Here is a 19268-nt window from a genome sequence, read left to right on the forward strand (position 1 = left end):
GGATTTGAAGCAAAGGGTTCTTAATCCATTTTTGGATAGATTCGTGGTTGTGTTCATTGATGATATTTTGATTTACTCTCCAACGGTAGAGGAGCATAGGGAACACTTGAGGTTAGTGTTGCAAACGTTGAGGGAGAATCAATTATATGCTAAGTTGAGCAAATGTGAGTTTTGGGCTATGAAAGTGAAATTCCTAGGTCATGTGATTAAGCAAGAGGGTATTGCGGTAGATAACTCTAAGGTCGAATCCGTGTTGAATTGGGAGAGACCTAAGAATGTTTCGGAGATTAGGAGTTTCTTGGGATTAGCGGGGTATTATAGGAGGTTTATCCAAGACTTTTCACGTATTGCCGCACCTATGATGCAACTCAGGCGGAAAGGTACACCATTTGTGTGGTTGGATGAGTGTGAGAAAGCTTTTGAGGAGTTGAAGGGTAGGTTGGCATCTCCATCGGTATTAGTGGTTCCGGAGAGGAGTGTAGGATACCAAGTGTATTGTGATGCTTCCGAAGTGGGATTGGGTTGTGTGTTGATGTAAAGAGATATAGTAGTGGAGTATGGTTCTAGATTGTTGAAAATACATGAGAAAGAATGTCCAGTTCATGATTTGGAGTTAGCGGCAATTGTATTTGCTTTGAAGTAATGGAGGTATTATCTTTATGGAGAGAAATTTGAGATCTTTTGGAATCATGAAAGTCTTAAGTATTTATTCACCAAAAGAGAGTTGAATTTGCTACAAAGGAGATGGATGGAGTATTTAGAGGACTATGACTTTAGTTTACAATATCACCCGGGTAAGACAAATGTGGTTGCGGATGCATTTGAGTAGAAAGCATAGAGTTGCTAGTTTGTTTATACATGAGTGGGGAATTATGGAGACAATAAGTCAATTTGGTTTGGAGTTACAAAGTGTAGAGGAAAAAGGTGTATTTGGGTAGTATGACTTCTAGACTGATATTGATTCAAAAGGTGATGGATGCACAAAATAAGGACCCGAGTTTTGATACATTTGAGGAGGACACTGGATGGGTTCGGGCTGATGATGGAGGTGTGAGGTTTGCGGGAAGATTGATAGTACCTGATGATAAGGAGCTACAAGAGGAGATCTTGAAAGAAGCACACCATTCTCGATTTGCTATGCATCCGGGGGGCACGAAAATGTACCAAAGACTTGAGAAGAAACTTTTGGTGGAGAGGCATGAAGGCCGATGTAGCTAGATTTGTGGCAAGATGCTTGACATGTCAACAAGTGAAGGCGGAACACCAAAGGTCGATGGGTTTGCTACAACCCTTGCCGGTGGCACGATGGAAATGGGAGATGATCTTGTGACAGCGTTGCCGATAACATCTAAGCAAAATGATATCGTTTGGGTGATAGTCGATAGATTGACCAAATCAGCTCACTTCCTATCGGTGAACAAGAGGAACACTGTCGCAACCGGGGTCACGACGCGGACCGGCGATGAAAGGATGAAAAATGTTTTAGAGTCGCCACCAATTGATTTGAGTGCAATTGGACACTAAAAAATGGTTTACGAACCAGAAAATGGGTAAGGGGGTCTATTGAGTGTGGGGAAGGTGTTAGACACCCCACAACTCCCTAAAAGGTTACCTAGATTGATCTATGTGCTTTTTCTTGAAAAGTTATTTGTCCAATATAGATGATATTTTGATTTGAAAAGATAACATAATTAAAGCATAGGCAGGAGCTGAATGTCATCAAGTCCTCCTCCTAATTAACTTCAATTTAGTTACCATTATGTTTTCGAGTACAAATGATACATTAATTTGAAGAGATAACATAATTAAAGCCTAGGCAGGAGCTAAATGTCATCAAGTCCTCCTCCTAATGAACTTTAATCTAGGTATCTAGTAAATTAATTTATCATTGTGTTTAGAAATACAAATGACACTTTAATTTGAAAAGATAACGTAATTAAAGCCTAGGCAGAAGTTGAATGTCATCAAGTCCTCCTCCTAATGAACTTTAATTTAGGTATCTAGTAAATTAAATTACCATTTACATTTTGTTTAAATAAGGATAGCACAACTAAAGTCTAGGCAGGAGCTGAATGTCATCAAGTCCTCCTCCTAATTGACTTTAATGTAGTATCATTAATTTGTTTTTGTGAAAAGTTGGTAAAGACATGATTGTTGAATTGATAGATTGGCAAAACTAAACCTCTAAACATGCATACTAATCATGTTAAGAACATGCATAAATATAAATTACACTACTCTACACTACGTTTCCATTATTTTCACTACCCTATTACATATTTGCCTTTACAAAGATATATAAAAATAAGATAAAAATATATACAAGTAACAAATATTAAAAATACAAAATGTGGCCCACGGAGCCCGTGTGTGGCTCAAACCCAGTCCAATCTTCAAATGAACTCTCCGGTCCCAAACGAAAGTCCAGCGCGGTCCTCATCCAACCAAACAAACACAAACACAATTTTATCAAACCAAAACCATATTAAAAGATTAGCACACACAAACACAATTTTTGAGCTGTACATAGCATGGTATTTCAAACAAGTTTGGATCGAAAATTCATAGATTAAATTATCAATCAACATGCTAGCAACTTGACATATACAAACATAACCAGCATGTTAAGAATTAACCATCACATAGCAAATAAAACCATGAAATCCTCACAACAAATTTAGCACAAAAATCGACTCAAACACAATCATAAATCATCACCAGCCAGCAGCAAGCAAAACAATGGAATTCCCATACTTAATTCGATCCAAAGAATGATTCAAATGGAAGAGGACACCTGTAAAGGTATTATTTCTTTGTATGGCATTAGGTGCCGTGCCTGGCATTAAGCAGGTGATTGCCTAAGTAAGGATGTGAGACACCGGTTTCTTAATAGATTCATTGATCAATGAATCAGTGTTACAAACTAGTGAGAATCCTTTGTCGAATTGGAATTACATTGTAACTCTTTATTCATACCGGATAGAAACCTTTGAAATATCACTTTTGTTCCACTTGAATTTCATATTCATGTATCCTTTTAAGTGTTGAAGAGAACTATAAATTCGGGAATTTCTTGTGTAGATAGACGTGAGCAAAGTGAGATATCCCTCCTATGGATAATTAAACATGCAGTGCATCATGAAGCCACCACACCTTAGGGTCTCGGCTTTGAATACCTCAGCTTGCCTCACCTAAGCACACAGCCTATGGAATCAGCTCAAAACCAATTCAAACACAAGTATAATCTACAGCCAGCAACCAGCAACCAACAACCAGCAAACAATATATGATTGACAGATCGTGAACCAGCTCAACATACATCTTCTTATACCATACAGTCCACATAGATTACTCTGCTCACACAAACACAAACAACACGCACCACACAGTCAACGCAAACCACACAAAGCAAAGCATAAACCAACAGACGAATCCGATTTAAACAGCAGCCTTACATGTGCCGATTATTGCCCTATAGGAAACCCAATAATTGCACAATCAGCATTAAAACACCAACAAGAAATAGGATCAGATTGCATTGATACATGAGTGAAGTACTACTCTGTAATTTCATCAAAATTGACTCTCTAGCTCAAATGCCATAAATCAGATATCAAAACTCAACATCGGCAAGCAAACCAATCATACCCCCAGACCATATACAACCCATATATTGAAAGCAGAGAATAAGACTATATCGATTCAAATACAAACAGAAATTCATGTATCAAAAGTCTGGCGAAATCCGCAGCAGTAAACCGCAATACAAAAATACAAACTAGAAATTACCTCCTTCCTCTCTTCTCAACTTCGTCTCTCCTCCCTTCTGATTTTTTGTGTAACGACTGAGTTCGTCCGTCTCTCTATGCGGCTTTGCTATCTGTTTTCGACTGAGTTCAATCCGTGAGCCATCTTCTCTCTGATTCTGTGCTTAGTGAAGTCTTTCTCTCCCGATCTCCCTGTCGATTTCACCTCCCCTCTATCTCTTGGTTCCTCTCTGGTTTTTTCCTTCTTTATCTCTCACGGTTTCCTTCTCTGTTTTCTCTCTTCTCCTTCTTTTTCTTTCTCCCTTTCTCCCTTTTTTTCTCGAAAAAATCCTGCACGATTTTTTCTTTCTTTTTTTTTTCCTCTCACACGATTTTCTCCCTAAAGAAACCAAATCCCCCCCTTTTCGTGCGGCTGCCCCTCTCTTTTTAACATATCTTCTATTTCATAAAAATCCCAAAATGCCCCCCAAAACCCTATTTTTCTCTCTTTCTCTAAAACCCTCAAGACTTACATTTTTGTCTTTTCCTTATTTTTGTGAAACCCTAATAAAGGAACCACCTTTCTCTCTTAAGGATTTTCTTTTGTTTATTATTTATTTAATTGTCCTATTTTTTAGATATTTTATAGGGTTTAGATCTTTTGGGTTTAGGTTTGAATTTTTATGGGCTTACGGTCCAAGAGGTGGGCCTTAGGACTTTTGTATGCTTATGGGTCCAAGAAACAAGTTTTGAATTTTTTGTAAGCATGTGGGCCTATGAAACGGGCTCTTGAATTTTGAATTTCTGCATTATTATTCTTCTCTTTTCTTCTTTTTTTTTGTTTTGTTTGGCCGGACGAAAATCGGGTACTACAAACACCTTAGAGTCATTTAGCACATTGTACATGCAAGAGATAGTGTGACTCCACGGAGTGCCACTATCCATTGTGTCGGATCGAGACCCAAGATTCATGGGTAGATTTTGGGGCAGTTTGCAGGAAGCCTTAGGGACACAGCTAGATTTCACTACGTCGTATCACCCATAGAGTGATGGGTAGAGTGAGAGGACTATCTAGATTTTAGAGGATATGTTACGTGCTTGTGTGGAAGATTTTGGTGGTAATTGAGAGAAATACCTACGTTTGGCAGAGTTTGTGTACAACAACTCATACTATAGTAGTATTGGGATGCCACCATTTAAAGCACTTTATGGGAGGCCTTGTAGGTCACCATTGTGTTGGGTGGAGGTTGGAGAAAAAGTGGTATCGGGACCCGAAATGGTGAAGGAGGCGAGAGATAGAATTGAGAAGATTAGAAAAAGGTTGATCACGACTCAAAGTAGGCAAAAGTCCTATGCGGATAAAAGGAGGAGGCCATTGGAATTTGTGGTTGGGGATAAGGTATTTTTGAAGGTTAGTCCACAACGTGGCATTCAAAGGTATAGCAAGCAAGGAAAGTTGGCACTGCAGTTTGTGGGTCCTTTTGAAATCCTTTAGCTAGTTGGATCGATAGCCTATCGTTTGGCACTTCCGCCAAAATTGGCTAAAGTTCATAATGTGTTTCATGTTTCTATGCTATGAAAATATGAGCCGGATCCATCACATGTTATAGATTGGACCACATTGGAAGTGGAGGAAGATGGAAGCTACACTCTTCAACCGATGAGGATTTTGGATCAAAAGGACAAGGTCACATGATCAAGTGCGATACCATTGGTTAAAGTCTTATGGATGTATCACGACACGGAAGAGGTGACTTGGGAGCTTGAGTCAAAGATGAAGGAGAAATATCCGCACTTATTCGCACATTTAGGTACGTTTTCAAATTTCGAGGATGAAATTTCTTAAAGGAGGAAAGGATGTGCTACCCCGAACTTCTTTTTCTTTTAGAAATTAGGTAGGATCAACCTGTGTTGAGTATATACATATATTTAAAATCATTAGAAATTAATACCGAGTGATTTGGGGGTGTATGAGTGGCTTTAAAACTAAAATTTGTGACTACAGGTGTAACTGTTCGGACAACTTTAAAAAGCCATCCAGATAGCCATAGAAGAAATTGAAACAGAGATGGTTTCAGGAAGAGGTGTCCGGACGGCCATCCAGGGTGTCCGGACACCTCCCTAAAATCTGCACGCTTGACTTGTTTTAAAAACACTCATTTCGTAATTTCTCTTCAAATACCTGACCTAAACAAACCCTAAACCCCGTTTTCTCTCAAATTTCCTCCCTTCCATCAATCTAAGATCATTAACCAAGGTAAGATTGTCCTCTTTCAAGTTGTTTCAAGTTGGATTCATGACTTCTCTCTCTAGCTTACATATTCTTAAATTCCTCTCTTTGTTATAATCTTTCAAGGTTTGAACCCAAACTCAAATCCATGAGTTCCTACATCATTTGAGGCCTGAAGGAAGCTTGAATCCCTTCCTTCTACTTGTCTCTACAACTTTGGTAAGTTTCCTTAAACCTAAAAGCTAGTATCTAGAGATTGGGTGATTTGGGATTCTAAGGTTTTTATGGGTTTTGTAGATTTGGGGGAAAATCTTTAAATTAGATGAAATTAGTGATTTAATAGGTTGATTTAGACTTGTTTATGGTTGTATTTCTAGATTCTATTGTTGATTAGAGTAGCAAGCTTGAGTAGGTGAAGTGCAAGAACTTGGAAAGTTTTGGGTAAGAGAAGGTAATGGTTTCTTGATTTATTGGGTTAATTTGTGTTAGTTATGTGAAATTGAAGTTGTTTGTATATTGATTGGAGGATCGACTTACCGAATAATAGGTTGATTAAGGCCGGAGAATTCAAGATTGAGTATTGGTTTACATAGCTAATTTTTAGAGTGCGAAGTTCGGAAATTTCACCTCTTTGCTATTTCCTTGAATATGTCTTCCTATTAAGAATGTTTATCTTTTCTCATTGTTCGTTATCATTTTCGTTCTCACCTTAACTGTCCCTAAGGGAGAGCAACCACATTGTCATTACTTTGTTGTATGACTTGAGTTACATTGCATACCCTACATGTTCAGTCTTTTATTAAGCATGGATTATTCTTGAACATGCATCATGTAGTAGTATATATATGTAGGTTGTATGTATATTTCGTTGCTTAACCATGTTGGACATGGATTGTAGTTGCACGGTGGATGTCGGGTATGGACCCGTACATCTCCTAGGTTTGATTGATGTGAAATGTGGAATACTGTTGGGCTATTCAGGGTTTCCATGAATATGGGAACTCCGATGGGCCGAGTCAGGATTTCAAATGTACTTGAGGCACCATGTGATGATGCCGTTGGGCTGTTCAGGGTCCCAATGAGTATTGGGATGCCCGTGGGCCAAGTTACGATCCCGCATGGTGTTGCTATCTACTTGTGGTTTGGGTGCACATTGTCATGCCCCGATCCGCGGAGCGTGAAGAAAATGACAAATACACAAAAACCAACACACCAAACACAACCACATGCATCCCACGCGTTACATCCCAAATCAACATAAAATTTTCCAAAAATTTCGGCAGCATCTCCCTATAAATTGGGGAAACCAACCTGTAAACAGATCACATACCAAGAAAACACTTCTAATATCATCAAAATCAATCAACCCGTAGGTCCACCATCAAGCACATACCCCATCATCATCATCCAACACACAGTAGTCACGGCCACCACCCTGCCAACAAAAACAACACCATACATCAATCCAGCCATAACCATAGTACATCAACGTACTTAAACAACTAAAACATAGCAACATCACACCATACATATATATAAATCCACACACACATGTCAAATAAACACAAAAGTCCAGGCCACCTCCGTCACGCGTCCTCCTGCTGATCCGCGGCCTGTGCATTAGATATTGTCTCACCTGTGGGGAGGGAAAGTAGATAGGGTGAGCAGAAGGCTCAGTAGGGATAAATACTAGAAGACAAGTAAAGAATAATAAGGTTGGAGAAGAAACAACGTTTAATCAATGCAACAAAATGCAACGCAAACTAATGCACCTGATCAACCCAACCGAACCTTCATATCCACCTCCAATGACACCCAAGCCGGCGGACCAGATTCCCGCCCTGTGGCGATAAGCCGACGAGAATCCACCCGCACTACCTCTCTCTCTAGCATCCAACCAAAATCAGTCATCCAACATCGTAAATCACAAACCACTAGAGAGAAGGTTGGCACACATGTGGCCGCAACCACTCACTATTGGCCCCACAGTGATATCTCAGCCTGCCACGCCTGGCCTAGCATCAAATAACTAGCCAATGTGCAGTAATAAATACCGCTACGGGAATCCTATGGACTAGGATCATCACAAGGCTCTTATCCATCATCCACGCACGTGCCCACATAACATCCAATACCTAACGTGAGCTCGGGACCACCCTCGGAACCCACCATGCATCTAATATAAATTCTTATACTTCATGTCATTTGTGCAACACATATATATCAAAACATTCATTTGTCGTGATGCATGAAGATTTACATAATGCCCGATTTATGACCAAGCATTCCAAGGTTATATATTCATCAAAATAAATCACCAATAAATTGAAAATAATGCAAAGGAACAATGGTAAGCATGCAAGAGCTTGTTTCCCCTCGGGAAGGATCGAGACGGAAACCAAAACTTACCATTCAAGCAATTCGGTGGCTTGAAAATATTTTGAAATAAAAAGAGTAAGAAATCCCTACCCCAAAGTAAACACGCAATCCTCACCAAGGAAGCAAAGTACACTTCACGCCAATTCGCTAACCTATTCATTAAGATAAGCTCCATTAATTTTTCATATTCACCAATCCTTTCAAATCTCACATACCATACTACACAATATCCCCATTTTCACTAAATTCATCTTCTACCTTATTTCTCTAAGGTTAAACAATTAAATTCATATCACAATATTATTTTTCATCTTAACCCAACCTTAATTAAAGCAATTTGAGTCGCTAACCCTTACCTTGAACCTTGTTAGTTCCACCAACTCAAGAATTTCAAGCTTTCTCTTGAATTGATTCAAGAACCACACTTGTACCTAATAATATAAGAAGATTAGAGCCTAATTTCGAGTTAGTGAACAAAGAAAACTCCCTTTGAATCAAAATCCCCAAAACCCATTTAAACCCACAACCCTAGGTTCAAAATTACCTTAATCCTTCTCTTTCTTGTAGAAAATCAAAGCAAGTGTGTGTGTCCACCTAAGAATGACCCTTGCCGCCCGGAGCTTCGCCGGAGAATCGCCGAAAATGGCTGCTGTGGGTGGGTGGTTGGAGCAAACAAAGAAAAGTGTTTAACTTTTCTTGTTTTTAAAACACATGGGTGAGGGGTGTGATGCGCCCTCACCCATCACCCATTTATGTTTTATTATTTTTTTTTAAAAAAAAAAACTCAATTATTTATTTTTTCTCTCTTTTAACTTTTTGTCCCAAAAATAATTTCCTATATTCTTTAAATCCTCCCAATAATTCTTTTTACCCTACAGTTTTATTCTTTTATAACTAAAGCCAATTTATTCATTTTATTTTTATTATTCTATATTTTATTTATTTTTATTTTGAGATGGGGTATTATATCCTCCCCTCCTTATAAAAAGTTCACCCTCGAAATTCACCTACGTACCTGTGGATATGAACAAATCGGGATACTTTTCCCGCATCTTGGACTCCAACTCCCACGTCGCTTCCTCCGTCCCGTGATGCAACCATAACACTTTTACTAATGGAATTACACTCGATCTCGTAACCTTTTCCCGTCTATCCAAAATTCGCAACGGTTGTAAAATATACGTCCCATCTTTTTCCACCTCTAAAGCGGACCAATTCAACACATGTGATGGATCCGGTTCATATTTCCTCAACACTGACACATGAAACACGTTAAGAGCCAACCGATATGCCACCGGTCCAATCCGCTCTAAAATCTCAAACGGTCCAATATACCGCGGAGCTAACTTCCCTTGCTTGCTAAATCTCTGAATTCCCCTACGTGGACTCACCTTTAAGAACACTTTATCACCCACCACAAACTCCAATGGTCTTCTTCTTCGGTAGGCGTAGGACTTTTGCCTACTTTGAGCCGTAAGTAAACGCTTTCGTATTCCCTCCACCTTCTCTTGCGTTTCTTTCACCAAATCTGGACCTGATAATGCTGTTTCTCTAACCTCCACCCAACACAATGGTGATCTACAAGGTCTCCCATACAAAGCTTCATATGGTGCCATTTCAATGCTACTTTGGTAGGAGTTGTTGTATACAAACTTCACCAAAGGCATATTATGCTCACAACTACCCCCGAAATCCATAACGCATGCCCGAAGCATGTCCTCCAATATCTGAATAGTCCGCTCACTCTGACCATCACTCTCCGGATGAAACACAGTTGAGAAACACAGTTTTGTTCCCAATGCCTCCTGCAAGCTCTCCCAAAACCTAGTAGTAAATCGCGGATCTCTATCTGATACTATAGAAAGTGGGACTCCATGCAACCTCACAATCTCATGAATGTATAATCGGCTCAAAGACTCCAACGTGTCCGTCTTGCTAATCGGAAGAAAATGTGTCGATTTTGTCAATCTATCCACAATCACCCATATTGCATCATGCCACGAGGAGATCTCAGCAATGCTGTCAAAAAATCCATCGTGATATGTTCCCATTTCCACTCTGCTACCGGAAGTGGCTGTAACAACCCCGCCAGTCTCTGGTGCTCCGCCTTCACCTGCTGACAAGTAAGACACTTCGCAATATACCTTGCCACATCTGCCTTCATACCTCTCCACCAAAACTGTCTATGCAAATCCCTATACATCTTGGTACCCCCTGGATGCATAGCAAATCTTGAATAATACGCCTCTCTCAAAATCTCCTCACGTAACTCCTCATCCTCGGGTACTATCAATCTACTTGCACATCGTACTCCTCCATCCGTGCCTCTAATCCAACCACTCTCCTCTTCGAAAGTATCAAATGTAGCATCTCCAATTTGAGCATCTATTACTCTCTGGATCAATACAGGATGAGTAACAATGCTCCCCAAGTACATTTGGCTACCCTGCTCTTGTAGCTCCAACCCAAAACTATCAACCGTCCCCAACATCTCCCACTCTCGCATCACCAACCTCGTAACTCGGTTCTTCCTACTTATGGCATTCGCAACTACATTTGCCTTCCCTGGATGGTAATTCAATGAGAAATCATAATTCTCTAAGTACTCCATCAACCTTCGTTGCCTCTGATTCAACTCCTTTTGCGTGAAGAGATACTTGAGGCTCTTGTGATCTGAGAACACCTCAAATCTCTCTCTATACAAGTAATATCTCCACTGCTTCAATGCAAATACTACCGCTGCCAACTCTAGGTCATGCACTGGGTGATTATGTTCGTATGTCTTCAACAATCGCGAACCATACTCTACAACTCTTCCATGCTGTATCAATACACATCCTAGTCCAAATTTAGACGCATCACAATACACCTGATACCCCACATCTCTCTTCGGAACAATCAACACCGGTGAAGATGTGAGTTTTTGTTTCAACTCCTGAAAAGCCAACTCACACTCCTCCGACCACACAAACGGAACTCCCTTTCACGTAAGACGAGTCAATGATAAAGCAACACGGGAGAAATCCTGAATAAATCTCCTATAATAACCAGCTAGCCCCAAGAAACTCCGTATCTCCATAACATTCTTAGGTCGCTCCCTCTTTACTACCGCCTCCACTTTCGATGTATCAACTGCCACTCCCTTCTGAGTAATCACATGGCCCAAGAACTTCACCTTTGTCACCCAGAATTCACACTTGCTTAGTTTTGCATACAACCGATGTTCTCTCAAAGTCTGCAATACTATTCTTAAATGTTGTTCATGCTCCTCTACTGTAGGTGAATAAATTAGAATGTCATCTATGAATACAATCACAAAACGATCCAGAAATGGGTGAAGAACCCGCTGCATCAAGTCCATGAACGCTGTCGGGGCATTTGTAAGCCCAAATGGCATCACCAAGAACTCATAGTGTCCACATCGAGTTCTAAATGCTGTTTTTGAAACATCCTCCTCCCGAATCCTCAACTGATGATAGCCCGATCGCAAATCAATCTTTGAAAAGTGTCATGCTCCTCTCAACTAATCAAACAAGTCGTTGATTCTCGACAACGGATACTTATTCTTCACAGTCACCCGATTCAACTGTCGATAATCAATGCACATACGTAACGTGCCATCTTTCTTCTTCACAAATAACACCGGTGCTCCCCACTGTGAAACACTCGGTCTAAAAAATTTCTTTTTCTCCAAATCCTCCAACTATACCTTCAACTCCCTCAACTCTACTGGAGTCATCCGATACGGAGCAATTGAAATTGGCTTCGTATTCGGAAGCAAATCTATGACAAACTCTATCTCCTTCCGTGGAGGCAGACCTGGCAAATCCTTAGGAAAAACATCTATGAACTCCTCCACTACAAGTGTCGGGGCAATCACCTCGCCACTAGGTGTAGAAGTAGTCAAACTCACCACTGAACAATCAGCGTAGGAGGGGTTGTCCAAAAAATGTGGACAAGGAACACCCCTCGATCCCCTCAATTGAATCACCACCCCACCAGGCGCATTTAAAGTAATCCTCCTCTCCCAAAAGTCTAAAACTGCTTTTTGCTCCATCAACCAATCTACTCCCAAGATTACATCAAAATCTTGGAAGTCAAGAACATACAAATTAGCGGTCAACTTGATATCACCAAACCGACACATGCATATGCAATAGCCTTGGATACGGGTGAAATGTCCGAACGACGAGTCTACCACTATTGTTCGCCTCATCGGTCTCACCTCTAACCCAAAGCCAATGCAAATGAAGATGTAATAAAGGAACTAGTAGCACCCAAATCAAATAACACTCTAGCCCAACAATTTGAAACAAGGAACATACCCCCAACAAAGTTCGGATGCTCTGGTGCTGTCTGGTGAGTAAGAGCAAATGCTCGTCCATGAGTCAAAGTATGCGGCTGCGGCTGCCTAGCCGGTGGTCGTCCCCTCCCTGATGGTGTAGATGTAGTAGGGGGTGCAGGGAGGGCTGGACGAGCTGGTGGTACTGGTAAGTACTGATCATGCTGTCCTCCTCGCTCAAGCTAAGGACAATCTACCATCCGGTGTCCAACCCTACTACATCGAAAACATTCCACTCCCTGAATTGTACACTGTGCTCTCAAATGTCCAGAACGTCCACATCAATAACAAATCCTCTGCCCCTGATGTGTACCTCTGCCACCTCGTGGCCTCTGATCTCTACCTCGACCTCCATTCTGTCCCTAATGTCTCTGCCCATTGGTCCTTTGTCTCTTCTGACCTCCTCTAGAAGAAGTACCTGCCACAGATGTTGTTCGGCCTCTATGCGTATCCCAGTACCTCTGAGACTCCCTGAAACTCATCTCATACTGTAAGGCCGTCTCCACCATATCAGCATAAGTCTGCAACCTCAATCCCACTAAATGTGTAGCTATAGCAGGAAGCAACCCCTGTCTGAATTGCTCTGCCTTGCTTGCCTCATCTGGCTCATACCTCCTACCAAATTTGTATAGCTCCTCAAACTTCCTCTCATAATGACTCACAGTCACATCCGGAGTCTGCTGACATGTCAAGAACTCACGGGCTCTATCCATACGATAAGACTGTGGCACAAAATACTGCATGAATAACTCATCAAATGATAGCCACATCAACGTCTCTCTCCTGTGCTCTAATGAATCCCACAAGTCATAAGCTGCCCCCCTTAGATAATATGAAGCCAGCAATGCACGTCTTTCATCCGGAATCCCCAAAGTCTCAAACCGACGTGACATCTGCCGAATCCACTCATATGCACGTGCCACATCCGTATCACCTGTAAAAGTGGGTGGATCAGTCTTGCGTAGCTCATCCAACTCTGTCAACTCTCGTCTAGGTCTCTACATACCTTGCTCATCTCCCTGTACCCCTGAAGTCTGTCCCTCACTGTGGACCTTTGGTGCTCGTGCAGTCTGAGTCTGCACTAGTCGAGTAACAACCCCTATCATCTCTGACATTCTCCTTATGGGCTGTTCCTGCGCTGCCAAAAGTAGAGCAAGCTGCGTTGCTATTGCAGGCTGGGTAGGGGCTGGTACCTCCTCACCTATCTCATGCACGAGTGTCGGCTCATCTCCAAGCTCCTTACCTAAATCCTCCTTCTCCACTGGAGGATCCATCACACTCAACTCTGGAAATAAATGTGTGTCCAGCCTAATCGACTCGGCTGTTCCGATCCTCAATAATCCCCTGACTATTACGTCCTCGGAAGACACGTGTCCCTGCTTTCCCCCACGTCCCCCATCGCGGGAACGAATAATCCTACGTGTGTCCATCTGTAGCACAGAAGACACAACTTTCCGTCAATACAAAGGCGATTCGAGGATTTACGGGATTAAAGAAAACATACCGGATCAGCAGAGGTCGTGACGTGGCCTGGAGAATCATATATAACCACAACACAACAAACACACTCACACATGCATACTGACCCACTCCCTAGGACCCAAATAGAGCCAACCTGGCTTCGATACCAAATTCTCACTCCCCGATCCGCGGAGCGTGAAGAAAATGACAAATACACAAAAACCAACACACCAAACACAACCACATGCATCCCACGCGTTACATCCCAAATCAACATAAAATTTTCCAAACATTTCGGCAGCATCTCCCCATAAATTGGGGAAACCAACCTGTAAACAGATCATATACCAAGAAAACACTTCTAATATCATCAAAATCAACCAACTCGTAGGTCCACCATCAAACTTATACCCCATCATCATCATCCAACACACAGTAGTCACGGCTACCACTCCCGGCCAACAAAAACAACACCATACATCAATCCAATGATAACCATAGTACATCAATGTACTTAAACAACTAAAACATACCAACATCAAATAAACACAAAAGTCCAGGCCACCTCCGTCAAGCGTCCTCCTACTGATCCGCGGCCTGTGCACTAGATCCTGTCTCACCTGTGGGGAGGGAAAGTAGATAGGGTGAGCAAAAGGCTTAGTAGGGATAAATATTAGAAGACAAGTAAAGAACAATAAGGTTGGAGAAGAAACAACGTTTAATCAATGCAACAAAATGCAACGCAAACTAATGTACCCGATCAACCCAACTGAACCTCCATATCCACCTCCAATGACACCCAAGCTGGCGGATCAGATTCCCGTCTTGTGACGATAAGCCGACGAGAATCCACCCGCACTACCTCTCTCTCTAGCATCCAACCAAAACTAGTCATCCAATATCGTAAATCACAAACCACTAGAGAGAAGGTTGACACACATGTGGTCACAACCACTCACTGCTAGCCCCACAATGATATCTCAGCCTGCCACGCCTGGCCTAGCGTCAAATAACTAGCCAGCGTGCTGTAATAAATACCGCTACGGGAATCCTATGGACTAGGATCATCACAAGCCTCCTATCCATCATCCATGCACGTGCCCACTTAACATCCAACACCTAACGTGAGCCCGGGACCACCCTTGGAACCCACCATGCGTCTAATGTAAATTCTTATAATTCATGTCATTCGTGCAACACATATATATAAAAAAATTCATTCGTCGTGATGCATGAAGATTTACATAATGCCCGATTTATGACCAAGCATTCCAAGGTTATATATTCATCAAATTAAATCACCAATAAATTGACAATAATGCAAAGGAACAATGGTAAGCATGCAAGAGCATGTTTCCCCTCGGGAAGGATCGAGACGGAAACCAAACTTACCATTCAAGCAATTCGGTGGCTTGAAAATGTTTTGAAATAAAAAGAGTAAGAAATCCCTACCTCGAAGTAAACACGCAATCCTCACCAAGGAAGCAAAGTACACTTCATGCCAATTCGCTAACCTATTCATTAAGATAAGCTCCATTAATTTTCCATGTTCACCAATCCTTTCAAATCTCACATTCCATACTACACAATATCCCCATTTTCACTAAATTCATCTTCTACCTTATTTCTCTAAGGTTAAACAATTAAATTCATATCACAATATTATTTTTCATCTTAACCCAACCTTAATTAAAGCAATTAGAGTCACTAACCCTTACCTTGATTTTTGTTAGTTCCACCAACTTAAGAATTTCATGCTTTCTCTTGAATTGATTCAAGAACCACACTTGTACCTAATAATATAAGAAGATTAGAGCCTAATTTTGAGTTAGTGAACAAAGAATCAAAATCCCCAAAACCCATTTAAACCCACAACCCTAGGTTCAAAATTACCTTAATCCTTCTCTTTCTTGTAGAAAATCAAAGCAAGTGTGTGTGTCCACCTAAGAATGGCTGCCATGGGTGGGTGGTTGGAGCAAACAAAGAAAAGTGTTTAACTTTTCTTGTTTTTAAAACACACGGGTGAGGGCCGTGATGCGCCCTCACCCATTTATGTTTTATTATTTTTTTAAAAAAAAATCTAAATTATTTATTTTTTCTCTCTTTTAACTTTTTGTCCCAAAAATAATTTCCTATATTCTTTAAATCCTCCCAATAATTATTTTTACCCTATAATTTTATTCTTTTTATAATTAAAGCCAATTTATTGATTTTATTTTTATTATTCTATATTTTATTTATTTTTATTTTGAGACGGGGTATTACATACATGATGTTAGTTATCATATTATTGCATTTATGCGTTTCTTTAATATTTCAGCCTTATATTATTCATTCATTGTTTATTATTCCCTATTGGGCCTTTCACTCACCCTTTTATTTTCTTTTCCTTATTCCCTCCTCGTAGGTGAGTCTAGTTTCAGTACCAGGGTTGCGGATCAGGAGGAGCGTGCGTGACATAGATAGGCTCCTGGAAAGTAATAGGACTAGATGGTTTGAAAATTTAACTATGTTTTTAGTATTTTGTCGTACTTGTTTCCTTGGTTGAGACATGTTGTGTGACAGCTCAATTTGATGGTTGGATGGACGGTTGGGAGGGTGCTCCATGTGATCGGGACTCCTGAACCGAGTTTGTGGACTTCGTGTTCTGATGATTGATTTTGCATGCACGATTGCTCTTTGTACGGGTTGTTTGATTATATATGTTATTATGTGTGGAGAATTTATATGTGATTGTTGTGTGGCCTGAGGCCCTGCCTAGATTTGAGAATTTATTGATGATATGATTTATTAGGTGGTCTGAGGCCCTGCTTAGATTTGAGAATGCATTTGTGATATGAATTGCAAGATTGCCTGAGGCCCTGCCTAGGTTTGAGGATGTAATTGTGATATTTGTTGCGCATTGACTCCAGATTGGTATTCTCCATAATGGAAGAGGTGCTGTCGAAATTTTTGATGATTTAATTAATTAGTAGATTGATTAAAATGATACCAAAAGTAACTCATTTCAGGTCGGGGCGTTACAGCGCCATTGCTTGGTAAAAGGAAGTTCCTGTCAAGAAATGACGTCATGAATACAGTAAAACAAGTATAAGAGGGGACGTTAGCTGCTATTGTCAGACATGGTGTTAGGGTCACTGTTTGCTATCACGTGATCATGTTTGTCAACGGGCAGAGCCTTGAACGTTTCGACAATGATATTTCATTAAATGAAACTATGTAGAAATTGAGGTTCTTTGCAGCAGACATTGGACTTTGCTACATGGTAGGTTTGGGGTCCCACTTACATGATTGAGCGTGTGTTTTTAGTAAAAGCAAGTACAAAGAGTTTTTTAATGCCACATGTTAAAATGAAACGGCGGGCATTAAATGGTCTGATATGTTTTTTGAAAATACGTCCTCCGTTTCTTGGGGGAAAACGTTTCGTGAACCGTGAAACATGATGATTAAGGTTGTCTTTGGATGAGTCACGTCACTACATTAGCGTCACTTCGTGCATCTTTTAAACTGGGGTCTGAAGTTTAGCCAGTACTTTTGCCATTTGAGTAAGAGTTTTCTTGCCGTCACACAGAGTTCAAGAGGAAGCGATTTCTGAGACCGTTTGTTCAAAGGTAATCCTTGTTCTCTTTGCTTTGGATTATAATTTCAGAATGGCTCGATCAAGCGAAGGTGACTCTGAGAATGAGGAAAGGTTCGGAATCGATAGGGCTTTCATTGGTGACTTGGAGGGTGAGAAAGAACCTAGTGTGAACTTCTCATGGTCTGGGTTAGAGGCACAAAGGGTGGTGATGATGGAATAGAGACTGGTGGTAACGAAACAAAGGCTGGTGGTAATGAAGCAGAGGCTAGTGTTTCATCGAGGGAAACTATGGAAGAGGCAGAGTTAAGGACTAACGCTATCAGTGAAGTAGAGGGGAATGTGTATATGGAAGGGCCTCTGTTGTCAAAGGAGTTGAATCCCAAATCGACTATAGCGTTGAGTGATATGGCCTATTTGAGGGAGATGTACAAGATCCACAAGTCCATTGAAATCAAGCCTGGGGCTGATATAGAAGGTGTCGACCATGAAGTCCTAGGAATATGTGGAGTTTCTTTCACAAGCTTATCGGGGATGACCATATCAATATGATCCACTTGGAGGCATTGTTAAGAAATCTTTGCATGCCTCCTAGTTCCAAATACTTTAAAAGTGATTTGGTTACCTCCCGCACCTCTCAAAGTAAGCTTCCCTTTTTCTACATCAATCAAGGCTCTCTCGGTGCTAAAGAATGGCCTTCCCAAGATTATGGGAGTAGTAGGGTTGGCCTCAATATCTAACATGAGAAAGTCAACCGCGAACATGAGCTCACCCACCTTCACTAAAATATCCTCCACTATGCCAAGAGGGTACTTGATTGATCTATCCTCCATTTGCAAAGATACCGTGGTTCCCAATTTGTTTGGCAACTGACAATGGCATCAAATTTATGCTAGCTCTAAGATCACAGAAAGATCTTTCAATCAAGGTACTTCCAATGGTGCATGGGATTGTGAAACTTCCCGGATCATCTTGCTTGATTAAGAGCTTTCTTTGCACAATGGCATTGCATTCTTCGGTCAATTGTATCTTTTCATGCTCCTTCAACCTCTGCTTCTTAGATAGGATCTCCTTCATGAATTTGGCATAGCTAGCAATTTGCTCTAAGGCCTCAGCAAAGGGAAGATCACTTGAAGCTTTTTGAATACCTCCAAGAACTTGGAGAATTGATCATCCTTTTTCTTGGTGCTCTTTAACCTTTGACGAAATGAAATTGGAGGCACATAAGCTTTAACTAGAGGAGCTGGAAGTGAGCTATCTGGCCAATCTAATTCCATAACATAGCGGGTAGGCACATCTTTCTCATTGCTGGACAGTTTTCAGCTTTCGTCTCCCCTAGTTTCCTGCACTTCTCCTCATCCTGCAAAATTGTCATCTTTTTTGGCATCTAGACCAGCAGCATTTTTACTACAGTTCCACTCCTAAGAGTAATGGCAAAAGATTGCTCCTTCCATTTAGGATTTACTTTCTGTTGACTAGGCAAACCACCATTCTCCCTAGATGAGAGAGCATTAGCAAGTTGCCCCATTTGCA

General features: G+C 41.0%; 2 long non-coding RNA genes across 2 annotated transcripts; both read right to left on the minus strand.

Annotated features, from left to right (window-relative positions):
- Positions 1–2242: 2242 nt before the first annotated feature.
- Positions 2243–4131, minus strand: LOC119991758. The gene is made up of 2 exons (XR_005466258.1): positions 3790–4131; positions 2243–3191 (listed from the first exon to the last, which is right to left on the minus strand). It is a non-coding gene; the product is annotated as an uncharacterized LOC119991758 (long non-coding RNA).
- A 4237-nt stretch (positions 4132–8368) lies between these two features.
- On the minus strand, positions 8369–9015 carry LOC119990647. The gene is made up of 3 exons (XR_005466076.1): positions 8900–9015; positions 8712–8786; positions 8369–8507 (listed from the first exon to the last, which is right to left on the minus strand). It is a non-coding gene; the product is annotated as an uncharacterized LOC119990647 (long non-coding RNA).
- Positions 9016–19268: the final 10253 nt, after the last annotated feature.

The sequence above is a fragment of the Tripterygium wilfordii genome, chromosome 22 (assembly GCF_013401445.1).
Source record: "Tripterygium wilfordii isolate XIE 37 chromosome 22, ASM1340144v1, whole genome shotgun sequence".
In the NCBI taxonomy this organism is placed as follows: domain Eukaryota; kingdom Viridiplantae; phylum Streptophyta; class Magnoliopsida; order Celastrales; family Celastraceae; genus Tripterygium; species Tripterygium wilfordii.